This window comes from Heterodontus francisci, chromosome 29, assembly GCF_036365525.1.
Source record: "Heterodontus francisci isolate sHetFra1 chromosome 29, sHetFra1.hap1, whole genome shotgun sequence".
NCBI classification, from domain to species: Eukaryota; Metazoa; Chordata; class Chondrichthyes; order Heterodontiformes; family Heterodontidae; genus Heterodontus; species Heterodontus francisci.
This window is the reverse complement of record NC_090399.1, coordinates 38,875,894-38,888,254: the sequence shown is the minus strand read 5'-3', so window position 1 is coordinate 38,888,254 and position 12,361 is coordinate 38,875,894. Positions and strand designations below refer to the sequence as shown.

The following is a 12,361-nucleotide window of genomic DNA, read 5'->3' as shown; positions in this document are numbered from 1 at the left end:
CAACTACTTGTCGATTGCTTTGAAGTAGGAGGGAAAGAGTATTTAATTTTGGTTGATAGCTATAGCAAGTGGATAAATATTGAAGCTATGCTCAATACAACATGTGCCAAAACTATTGAGGTTTTGAGAATTTGTTTGCTATTTATGGGTTGCCAGAGGTGTTGGTGTCAGATAATGATCCACACTTTTTGTCAGAAGAGTTTGAAATATTTCTGAGTAAGAATGGAGTCAAACCACTCTAATACCACCATGTCACCCAGCATCGAATGGTGCTGCAGAAAGAAGTGTACAAATTTTGAAGAGGTCTTTGCAGAAGTATTTGCTAGGTGACAAGCTAGACAGTAATTTCCATGTCTCTGTTTCTCTTTTTACCTTTTACACAGTAGGTGCTAATAACCTGGAACTCGCTGCACACAAGGATGATGGAAGTGGTGATGATTGATGACTTAAAGAGAAAATTGAATGGCCACTTGAAGGAAATTGACTTGCAGTGGTATGGGGATCAGGCGAGGGAATGGGACTGACTAGACAGTTCCATGGAGAGCCAGCATGGACTTATTGAGCCGAAAGGCCTCCTTCTCTGCCATAAATGACTCTATGGTTGTATGACTTGCTTCCCTTCTGGAAGGTCAGGCTCTTCTCAGCTTCTTCCATTGTCATTATATCTTTCCGTCTGGCCGGTGCTCGCCTGCTGCTGCTCGGACCAAGCAAAGCAGTTAATATGTTCAGGCAGCAGGTCAATCCAAAGCAGGATTTCACTGCTGGTCACAGAGCAATATGGAGGTAGATGGTGATGGGCTCCTGTGAAGCAAGTTAGGGTGAGGTGTCAGCAGAGACCAGGAAGTTAGCTCAAATGGTAGAGCACTCGCTTTGCTTGTTGGGGGTAGTGGGACCGATATCCACATTCTCCACTATACTCTTACCTCGGGGTACTTATTCAGACACAGCAGTGGTGTCAGGTGTCAGTGAACGGTAGCGCTCGTACTTCCTTCCAAAGTGTTTCCACATGCTGAGGTACAAAGAGGTCGAGAGGCAGGCATCAAACCCTTTGGTGTGTTATAGTAAGTAAGGCTTCTTTCTTTTTATATGTAGTAAAGATGGAGAGCTGAGGTGAGAGAAAGGAAAGAAAGCTTTACAACACTGAGGAGTTTTATTCAGGACCTTAGTGCCTATGGCAAGTGGTCAGGCAGCACGACCAGGTAGATCAGCTAGCTAACTGTGTGAAGTCAGAATACAAAGTTTACAAACATCATCGAGCCAGGTAGGAGTTGAACCTGCAATCTTCTGATCTGTAGTCAGGTCTCTGCTGACACCCCACCCTAACTTGTTTCACAGGAGCCCCTCAGCATCCACCTCCATGTTGCTCTGTGACCAGCAGTGAAATCCTGCTTTGGGTTGACCCACTGCCTGAACACGTTACTTTGCTCGGTCTGAGCAGCAGCAGGCAAGCACGGGCCAGACAGAAAGACACAATAACGATGGACGAAGCCGAGAAGAGCCTGAGCTTGTGGAAGGGAAGTGAGGTCAAAGAGTCGTAGAATCACTTATGGCACAGAAGGAGACTATTTGTCTCAACAAGTCCATGCCGGCTTTCCACAGAGCTAACCAGTCAATCCCACTGCCCGGCTCAGTCCCCATAGCCCTACAAGTCTATTTCTCTCATTGACCATTCAACTTCTGTTTCAAATTAGTGATTGTCTCCACTTGCACCACCTTGTGGGCAGCGAGCTCCAGGTTACGACCACCTGCTGCGTAAAAAAAAAGTTCTTACTCGTATTCCCTCTGCATCTCTTTCCATTGCACCACTGGCCCAAGCAGTGAGTGATGAATGGTGGCTCACATCCTGTACGGCTGTGGTGTTAGTAGGTACACAGAACAAAATGGAAAAGTAAACTAAAGTTATCCTTAGGTCACTAGTTCAATTCCAGACATTACATAAAGAGCAATACAGATCAGTTTCTTTCAATACAGCACATGAGGTGCCTCACTACACTTACCATTACAGGTTATATTTACAATGTTTACAACCTTTCGTGTTTAACATTCTCTGATGTATGCAGCCTGAGGGGTTTTACACAGGCACCAGTGCCTTGGTTCACTATGGCAGGAGGACCTTACACAGTGGCCTTTCCCCATTGAGCCTTCGTGGTGGCTGCCCTAAGCTTTAGTGCGTCCCTTAGCACGTCGTCCTGGACAACTAGATTACCCTTCACAACATCGGGGACAGATAGGACCTCAGCACATCAAGACACTTGGCGTTTATGTCCCGGGGGTCTACACACAGCTTGATGCAGCCACACACAAAGGTGGTAATTTTAACAGTGGTAAGGGTGCTATACACACATGTCCTCAACTCCAAGGGCTGCCTTAACCTGGCCAAGCTCCTGTTACAGTGAGGTTGAGGAAGGTTGCAGAGGTCTGTGTGACAGAAGGACATGTGACCATGAGCTACTTTTATACAAGAGTCAAAGACAAACAAACATCACTGCATGAATATTAGGTTATGTGTAAAACTGTAGATAGTGCAGTTCAAGCCAATTGAGTGGGATTGCAGATGCTGTTTCACTGGGAAGTGAGACATTCTCCTTGGTTACTGCCTGTTGATTCATTGTTCTCAGTAGCTGGCTGACTTGTGACTGGATAGAGTAACTGGACTGTGATAGTTGACCATAAAGACTGGGACACCAGAGGACAGGGCAGGGGGTGGGGTAGAGTAAAGAAAAGAGACCAGAAGCAATTTGTATATGTCAAGGATGAAATTTATGAAGCTTCTATTTCATTGTAGCAGAGATGTGGATTCCTCTGACACAGGTACACTGAAACATCATGAGTGTAAACCGAGTGGGACAGGGAATGTGTATTGGATGGACTGTAGAGTGTGGTCAATACACATTCCCTGTCCCACGAGGCTCTCACAGTAGAGATTGGGCAATGCAGATTAGGTTAGAAAGACAATTCTAATAGTCCATTCCTCCCAGTCTCTCACCCACAGTTACACATTCTCAGTAAAGTGTTTTAATCAGACACCAACCTAGCCAGGAGCAGCCAGAACTCAACAGATCTTTAAAAACACAGTCACCTGAAGAAAACTGCAGTGAGAGGAGCACCATGGTCATTCAAACAGGGGCAAAAGAAAGGGAACATTCTCTCGACAAATGTCTCTGTAAAAGTGTAGAGACAGAGACCAGTCAGTGTAAGGTCCCCCCACCAAGCTGAACTGAGGGGCTGGATCCATGGGAAACCCTTCGAACTGTATCAGGAACATTTTGTGTGCTGTCAATGTAAAAATGTATATGGCATGACAATGAAATGGAAGAGTTGTGAGGCAACTCATGATTGTATAGAAGGAAACTGATCACCTTTGCACTGTTTGTATTTTTTGACTTGATGCTGTTTTAAACTGTTTGGGAATGTAATTTTTACAGATTTTATGAATAAAGTATATTTTGGAAATTAAAAAAAAAGACAGAGACAAGTCAGCAGCATTGTAAAAGGCCTCCCTCGTAGTCCAGGTAAACTCCAATGCGGCTGGGCTTCCCACTCAGAGCCAGCGGGGTGACTGTCGGTGAGGTTAGAGCACAGTACCGCTCTCCATTGCTCAGGAACAGTGCCAGGTATCCATTCTCGGGCTTCAAAGCAATGTCTCCCTTCCTGCTAATGGACTCTCTGGCTACGCCCAGGTCCCATTTGGACTTGCCGCTCACCACCTCCCAGTAGTGCATCCCCAACTGGAAGCCCTCAGCAGCCAGGACGGAGACACACGTCGAACCTGGCCTGGCTGTCGGGACGCAGCTGCTTGGTATCAATGACAGTCACACTGGTCAGGTCAGCAGACAGCAGCAGCCAAGGGTTTGCTGTTCGAGAGTCCAGGGTCAGGGTGAGCGGAACTGCAGAAAAAAGTCCATGGGTTACTGGAGTTCCCTCTCATTGGTGGATGACCAAGGGAGGAAAGTGATTGAGTCTTTGGGGTGGGGGAGGGGGAATGAGCCAATTCTTCCTTTACTGGAGTGGAGCGAGTCCCACTTTAATTGGAACTCTGTGTGGGATGGACTACAGGACAAATGTCCTCCCTTCAGAGAGAGAGGACATTGTCCAATGTGAGAAATGTTAAAGGATCTTTTACAATGAAGTGATCTTTCAAAACAGATTTCATTTCCAATCAATTAAAAAAAAAGAATTCCTCAGAAATCTGAACATGGGGAGGGGTCAGAAATCACCAAGCATTTCCACCCAACTGCTGTGACCCAGTTCCCCACAAACTGGCCCCTGTAGAAGAACAGCAGCCCCACCGACCTCAGTAATAGACACACAGTCCGCACCACTTCAACTGGGCAAAGAGCACTGATCAATTTCCATTGCTGCCATCGTCAATTACAAAGTCACTGCTTAATGTGTTCCACACACCAGCTCTTTCAGTGCAGAAACAGGATGTTCAGTGTGGAGGCTCCACCTGCTTACAGTGAGTGTCTCAGTAAATTACACTACACCAGCCCAACCAATCAGTTCAGATACATATAATCCAACCAGCTTTGTTTAAAAACAATCGATTAAAAATAATATTTTCTATTTGTCTCGTCATCTGCTCCTCTGCCAAGCTTCTGTGGAGTTCAGGGTGCTGTCCTTAAACAGGACATTGTTGTGATAAAGTTACAACAAACAGGTGACACAGATTCAATCAGAGCGTGCCTTTTCTATGTGAAGTACTGATGGTTCTACACACAGGTTCCCTCGAGGGAATGTGTGTGTCCATTTTTAGATTAATTACAGTCACAACTTTGGGACAATCCATCCACCGTATATACAGGGCAAACTACATTAGCACAATCTGTAAGCAGTGGGGACTGTGTTTAAATGCTAGAAAGTGTAAAGTGTTTAAATAAAATTCCTGCCACCCTCCCACATACAAGTTACAGTCAGCCCAGCCAATCCATATTGGTATTTACCCCCCTGTCCACCCTTCATGGGAGAATAGTCCTAATCACACATCCCTTCATCCACCTCACCAACCTAACCTCGAATGTCAAAAGCTTATGTGTCAAACCACTAACCCTGCAAGTGAATTCTACAGACACAACTTGGGAAAGAATCATTTACAATTGAACACAGGCTGGGAGTTAGATCACCCCTGTTGACCTGGATACAGGATTACTGGTGGAGGCAATGTCATTCATTCATTTACCTGGATGGATGATTTCCTTCATTTGCCTCCATAGTTTGTACTGTAAAGGACCTTTGTATGTCCCCAGGCACACATTCCCAGACATAGCTGTGGGTGTTTCATCAGAAAACCTGCCAATCACATTAATATCTGTCAGAGAACACAAGGACAGAAGAACATCAAGAACTAGGAGCAGGAGTAGGCTATACACCCCCTTGAGCCTGCACCGAATTCAATAAGACCATGGCTGACCCTTAACCTCAACTCCACTTTTCCACACAATCCCCAAATCCCTCAATCCCTTAAAGTCCCAAAATCTATTGATCTCAGCCTTGAATGTGACTGAACATCCACAGTCCTCAGGGGTAGAGAATTCCAGAGTCGCAACATTGAGTGAAGGAATTTCTCTTCATCTTAATCCTACATGGCTGTTCATTTATCCTGAGACTGTGCTCCCTCGTTCTAAATTCTCCAGCTAGGGGGAAACAGCCTCTCCACATCCACCCTGTCACACCCCCTCATTGAAACAGAAGATTCTGAGATCAGCTCTCATTCTTATAAACTCCAGAGAGTATGGGCCCAATTTACTCAATCTCTCCTCATAGGACAACTCTCTCAAACCAGAAATTAAATCCCGGGAACTTTTGTTTCACTTTGTCGAAGGCAAATAGATCCTTTGGTACAGACTAAAACTGTAAACAGCACTCTAGGTGAGGTCTCACCAAAGCCCTGTACAATTACAGCAAGACTTCCTTACTCTTGAACTCCAAGCCCCTGCAATAAAGGCTAATTTTGAATGAAGTGAGTTAACAGTACAGGATTCAGACTAGAGAACACAGTGGGCTGTGAACTATTGCTGATGTAGCAGTTCCATTATTGACAAAACATACCTGTCCAAGAATTCACCTCCTTGAAGAGAAAACAGAAACAATGTTAGATCGTTGTTGCAGCTACATGGAATACAAAAGCACGCTGAAGTGAATTAAACTGGGTGAGGTGAAAACCAACTTGGGACAGTGCATTCTCATCAATTCCACACTCCGTGCAACTTGGACACACATCGCCAACAGATTTCATCACTTGTGAAGCTTCTCTTTGGTTTGGCCTAATATTCCACTTTAGATCAACTCCTCTTTGAACACAGTTATTGTAATAATCTAAAAATCAATATGGACATGAGAAAGAAAGAATCAGATGCTTTTTTAAAAATTAATTCCTGGGACTCTTCATTGGCTAGGCCAGCATTTATTGCCCATCCCTAATTGCCCTGAGAAAGTGGTGGTGAGCTGCTTTCTTGAACCACTGCAGTCTGTGTGGTATAGATACACCCACAGTGCTGTTAACGAGGGAATTCCAGGATTTTGACCCAGCAATAGTGAAGAAACGATGATATAGTCCCAAGTCAGGACGGTCTGTGGCTTGGATTGGAATTTACAGGTGGTGGTGTTCCGAACTGTCTGCTGCCCTGGTCCTTCTGGTGGTAAAGGCCACAGGGTCTGGTTAGAATTCCGGGACCAACACAAAGCTGGTTTGTACTCAGGAATATTAGTTTGGCAGCTCAGTTGCAAGTTTGTGGGTCTCAAGATGGAAAATCAGGATAAGAGGGGCGGGGCTAAGCTTGGTCTGCAGCTGTGTCACTTGTTCCCCTTTTAAAATCCATTTATCCCTTCAGAAAAATAATCAGTAAAAGCGAAACGGAAGAAGGAAACTACTGGTGGCTGTTGAGGCTCGTAAGGAATGAGCAGGTAAGAGTGGAGAAGTTTGTGATACAGTGGGTAACATTTAGAGATAGATCAGAATTTATTCAAGGTAAATTATGAAAGACTAAAGGCACACACGTTAAACCGAGGAAGTTAAATTTTGGAAAGTAAGAAAGTTCTTCACTCAGAGGACACATGGAATGGATTTCCAGACAGAGGAGTGGAGGGAACCATTGCACAGACAGATCAGGTGAATCAGAGGTCAGAGCAATGTGAAGAACTGTAGATTCTGGAGCTGGGATAGGTCAAATGGCTTCCCCCTCCCATCAGCTCGGAGGCTTCAGATGGATTTACTTTGATATTATTGTGTAATTAAAAATGTGTAAAAAGCAAGATGCAGGTTTAGAATATTTTGATAAAGTACCAGATAATCGAGTGGTTAAGAAATGTAACCCCTATGGGATTAATAGGGACAGAGGGTGCATGGATATAAAATTGGCTAAGAGACAAAAAACAAATAAAAGCAATGGTGAAATTGTTGCTTTTCAGTCTGGAGAAACCTGCTCTTTTTCATATTAATAACTTGGAGATGGGTCTACAGGGCATGGTTTTAAAGTTTTAAAGTTAACAGATGGCATGAAAATCCAATATAGTAAACAGTGAGGGGGATAATGATAGGATATAGACTGGTAAAATAGGTAGACATGTGGCTGATGAAATTTAACACAGATATGTAAAATAACGCATTTTGATAGGAAGAATGAAGCGTGATAATATAAACTAAGTTAAACCAATGGACATCAGACACAGAAAACCAGGCTTAGGTTTCCCTTTGTAGCTAAGCAAGTTACAGATGTCCACTGTCATGGCAATCAGTCACTGGAAGGGGGCAGAGAGGGAAGGGGGGGGAAGGGGGAGAGGGAGAGGGATCAAATATGGACAGGAACTTTAGAATTCAACAGGATTGACAGAGAGATCACTGGTTTCCAGTAAATAAAAAAAGTCTGAATGTCCTCAACATTCTTCAAACTAAACAACTGTGAATTCCACAGCCTGCAACCTTGCCCAGCTGGTAACCTCTATGAATAATGTGGATCTTGAACCCATGACCCAAGACTTGAGCACACAATCTGGGCTGAGACCTTCAGTACCATACAAAGGGAGCACGGCACTAATCGGAGATGCAGTACCGACGGAGCACTGCACTGTTGTGGGTGCAGCCTTTTGGATAAGACATTAAACCAAGGCCCTGTCTGGATATTAAAGATCCCTTGGCACTATTGCAAACAGCAGGGAGTCCTCCCAATACCTTAAGTGACATCGCTCCTTCAAAACAGACTCAAACAGTTTAACTAGTCATTTATTTATTTCATGAGCACATATAAAACGGCTGCCACATTGAAAAAAAAACTTGCATTGATATTACACCTTTAACATCGTTCAGACTTCCTATAGCACCAAGTGTCGTCACTGTTGTCATGTAGACTTTAGCTTGTGTAACAGCCACAACACACACTAAGTGACTGCAGACTGAAAATCTTTCCATACATAGGTGGATCAGACCAACTTACTTCAGTTTGTACAATCTCGAGTCCTTGTCTCTGCAGCACATCTTTCAAAGAGATCACTTTCTGGTTCAGTGAGTTTAAGAAAGCAACTCCTTTATTCTGCAGGGGATACAGGAAGGAAGTGTAATGAACTGTGATACCTGGATAACAGACTAGTTCTGCAATGTTACTAAGTAGAAGAGAAGACAGAATTACCCCATGATAAAGTATACAGGAGACCCCAGTCCACCTTCATGTACTGACTGAGTTGTACATTTCCACCATTCCCCCCCATCACCATTCTCACCTTTGAGAAGGGATCCCAGTATAGGTCACTAGTATAGGTAGGTGGTAGGGAAATACAGGGACAGGTGGGGATATTTGGTAGGAATATGGGATTAGTGTAGGATTAGTATAAATGGGTGGTTGATGGTCGGCACAGACTCGGTGGGCCGAAGGGCCTGTTTCAGTGCTGTATCTCTAATCTAAAAAAACATCCTGTCCGTCTCACAGATCAGGGTCAGTTTTTCTTGGTGTTCCTGGCACAGACGCCTCTCCTCCTCAGTCACCACCTGCGGACCGGTCAGCCTGCGAATTTTGTCCACCATACTCCTCAACACATGGTTGGGCTACAAGGTCAGCTCGGCAGCATCCTCACCACACAGGGGGCATCAAACTGACTCGACCTGCACCTTCCTGTAGGACACAATATAGGGGCAGCAGCAATTACACACACAGCCCACCAGGCCAGGATCAACAAATAAACCGAGACAATGGGGACAGATGCTGGCTTCTCCATAACTCCCATTCTCTGCAAACCATGAATGAATCAATCCTGAGACTGGACAGTTACTAATATTAACCCAATAGCTCTTCCCCTCCTTCTAACAAACTGTGCACTCACAGCAGAGGAATGAATCAGGTACATTCCTTCCACCTGAATGTGTTTTACTGGATCCCTTTCCATCTAATTGAGTTTAATTCATTCCCCAATGCTGCAAAGTTGGGTTGGCTGGTAAAGGAGATCTCAAAATTCAACTGCAATGATGATTGACAGATGTAGCAACTTCCCCATTAACCCTGTCAGTACCTTTGACTGGAACCCTTTTGAAGGGACCAAACATCCCAATTTCTCCAGCACAGAAGCAACACATTCTACAAGTGCCCTCCCTGAGATACAATTGGACCTGACAAACTAAAATGATATTGTGATGTTAAATGAGGATTTAATTCTGCCGCTCAATGACATCGCCTGTATCCAGCGGAGCTCACTGGTCATGGAGTCTCTTGGATTGGGGAATGAAGCTGCTGACATTGGTGCCAACAAGCTGGATCTCCTGCAGTTACAAAGTGGTGAAGTGTCTGTGTTGCCAGTTAACAGTCTGCAGGACTATAATAACAGGGTGATAATCACTGTGGAGGATGTTTAAATCCTCTCCTCAGCTGTAGGTGTATCTCAATCTGAAATGTGATACTCTGATACCTATTGAATGTTATGTATTGAATTTACACCTAATGAATGTGGCCCCTGAATGATTTGATACTGATGTGACCCCGAATAATTGTGTCCCATACATGCATGGCCCTACAACATTCCCAGAGTGTGATGTGCTGGGATATCTCTTCTCAACAATGAATGAAAAAATGGATGGTCACAGAATCACACCACACAGAAGGAGACCATTCAGCCATTGTGCCTGTGTCAGCCCTCTAATTGAGCTTTCCAATTAATCCCACTCCACTGCTCTTTCCCTGTCACTCTGTATTTTTTCCCATCAGGTATTTATCCAATAATCTTTTGAATTTGCTATTGAATCTGCTTTCGCTGCTGTTTTGGGTAGTGCATTCAGATCATAACAACTCAGTGTGTAAAAAATATTTCCTCATATCACCTCTGGTTCTTTTGCCGATCACCCTCAATCTGTGTCCTCTGGTTACCAGAGCTTTTGCCAATAGAAACAGTTTCTCGTCATTGACTTGATCAAACATCAGAAGCTGGGAGAAGGATGTTGATGGGCTGAAGGGCCTCCTTCTGTAATGACTCTCTGACTGGAGCAGAGCCTGGTCATGTGACCCTGTAACCCCTCCACCCCCTGCAATTGGGATGGGCTCGGGCTGCTTTGTGACATCAACCTGGCTGCTGTGTGATTGGCTCCTGTCTCCTTTGTGATGTCAACTGGAGGCGGGCTTACGGCCCTGGTTCCACATTAGTGGAGTTACTGAGGGAGGAGCTGGAGTCAGCAGCTGACACTGTGAGTGACTTTAGACCATATCAATAGGGAAATGGAAAGAAAAGAACAATTTCATATTAAAGTAAGTAATTTAAACAAATGTCATTAATTACAAATATATTCAAATTAAATATAATCATATTCAGACACAGTCTCACTGTATTGAAGTTACAGATTTTAGAATTAATATTCATCACTTTAATATTGAAAGATTCTTGGAGTGAACAGTATCTCAGGAAGCTGGAGAGAGAAGTTGAATCATCACCACACTAACTGGGACTGGAGAAAGGTCTCTGGGTTCACAGAGCAGATCTGGTGGTTCCAAGACTCTCAGTATTGAGGATGGGATGAAACAGCAGCTTCAATGATTGTAAAGGTGAGGAACTTTACTGAGATTCCCATCAGTCCAGGATTTTGCCGAGGTGACCGTGTAACCATGAGGCTCAGACTTTGATGTAACAAGTTGACTGTAGTTTAACCCATGTGTAAAGTGAGTCTATATCTCACCTGGGAGGACCTGACACTGACATGTAGAGAGATTTTTAATCTGTCTGCTTACCATTGCTGTACCAGAACTATGTGTGTCATTGGTTAGTGTCAGAGAGTTTGGACACTGTGTTTAACACAAGCTGTAACTGAGTTGGCTGTGCTTGGTGAAGCAATTTAGAGAGAGTTTTACTCTGTATCTAACTCAGGCTGTACCCGCCCTGGGAGTGTTTGTTGTGACAGTGTAGAGCGAGATTTACTCTTTATCGAGCTCATTCATATACCAGTGTAAGATGACTCCTGGACAGTCGGCTCCTGACTGTGCCCATCCATCCATGGCCATCTGCCGCCATCTGTTGCTCTTTTTCCCTCCTTAACCCTCTCTCCCGCTGTTTAAGGTCACCTGATTCTAACACCTCTCTCTCTCGCCACCTCACTTTCCTCCTTTAAAACACTCCTTGAAACCAACTTCTTTGACCAAGCTTTTGGTCATCTGACCTAATCTCTCCTTTTGTGCCTCTGTATCCTACTTTGTTTTATAATGCTCCAGTGAAGCACCTTGGACATTTTATTAAGTTGAAGGTGCTGTACAATATAAGTTGTTGTTGTACCCATCACTGGCCTGAAATCGGACACATTCTGCACCCTCACAGAGATCAGCACAAGAGCACAAAACATTCCATTCACAGGAGCTGCCCCTGGGATGGTGCAGCACTCACTCTACAGGTAAATTAGAAACCTCTAGAGATGAGCCCTTGTCAACTCCCATTCTACTTTATCCTTTTCTTCTAGTTTCAGTTGGAATATTGTGTGTGTGTGACATCCAGCCTGAGGAATTTCCCACTTTGATCTCTTCAATTCTTTGTGTTCAGCTCATCATTGAAGACCAAGACTGTCCTCAGATGCCCCACATTTCCTGACATTGCATTTCCAGGACTGTCCAAGGGACAAGAGAGTGACGTCAAAGAGATAGGACATGTGCAGTCACACTCAGCAACATCCATCCTGCCCACACCTGTTACTGTGTTGTGGCAGATGGAGAAATGTTGGAATTCCCCTGCAGAGGGCGATAACGTCAGCTCTGCTGGAAAAGACAGTCAGTCACTCGACCCAAGAGATGGTGAAGGAAAGACTCAGAAAATGTAAAGTTCTGAAGAACTGGATTCTGAACAAAATATGGATTCTCAGATCCTGGTGTGTTTATACCAGATACATGTGTTTGAAATCTTTGTTGTTCAC

At 44.3% G+C, this 12,361-nt stretch overlaps 1 pseudogene; it reads right to left on the bottom strand.

Annotated features, from left to right (window-relative positions):
* Window positions 1–3,075: 3,075 nt before the first annotated feature.
* Window positions 3,076–12,361, bottom strand: part of LOC137346015 (nuclear factor 7, ovary-like) — a 133,882-nt pseudogene continuing 124,596 nt past the window's right edge.